Here is a 611-nt window from a genome sequence, read left to right as displayed (position 1 = left end):
TTTATAGCTGAATATTAAAAATTGTTGTAAAAAGATTGCACTTTTTTCCTCGTTTTAACTTCCTGTGAACTTGAACTGTGAAAGGTTTATTTTTGTACCGCATGGCACAATCTCGACTTATACGACGCAATAACAAATAAAACATAGAAAGCTGTATGAATTATAAAAAAATGGTACAGCACTTTCTGTTTTAACAGTTGTACCAACATTCCCTCCGAGGTCTATGGAATGTAACATTCACCATATGATCGTAATACAAGTGAATTTCATATACGATCCAAATTTTGATTAGTCTCTTAAATTCTCCATTATCTGCTAATATAAACAGGTTGTCCTATTATCAACACATATCCTCTTGATGACAATTCACTTTTATTACCGTTTAGTTCACTGCATCAATACATGTTTATTACAGTTGTGTGTATTTTAAAAGTATAATTAATGTATTATTTAGGGGACATATTAATGACGGAAAAGATGGTAACTTTTCAAACTGTAAGTATGAAATTGTTTGATGTACTAAGCTAAATATTTCACGAATGTTTTGTCTGAAATAATTTTGAAGGGCTTGATGATGCATTTTAAATGTCTTCTAATTCTTGTTTGTTCTT

Source organism: Periplaneta americana, chromosome 16 (genome assembly GCF_040183065.1).
Source record: "Periplaneta americana isolate PAMFEO1 chromosome 16, P.americana_PAMFEO1_priV1, whole genome shotgun sequence".
Classification (NCBI taxonomy): domain Eukaryota; kingdom Metazoa; phylum Arthropoda; class Insecta; order Blattodea; family Blattidae; genus Periplaneta; species Periplaneta americana.
The sequence above is the reverse complement of the archived record's forward strand: the minus strand, read 5'-3'. Positions refer to the sequence as shown.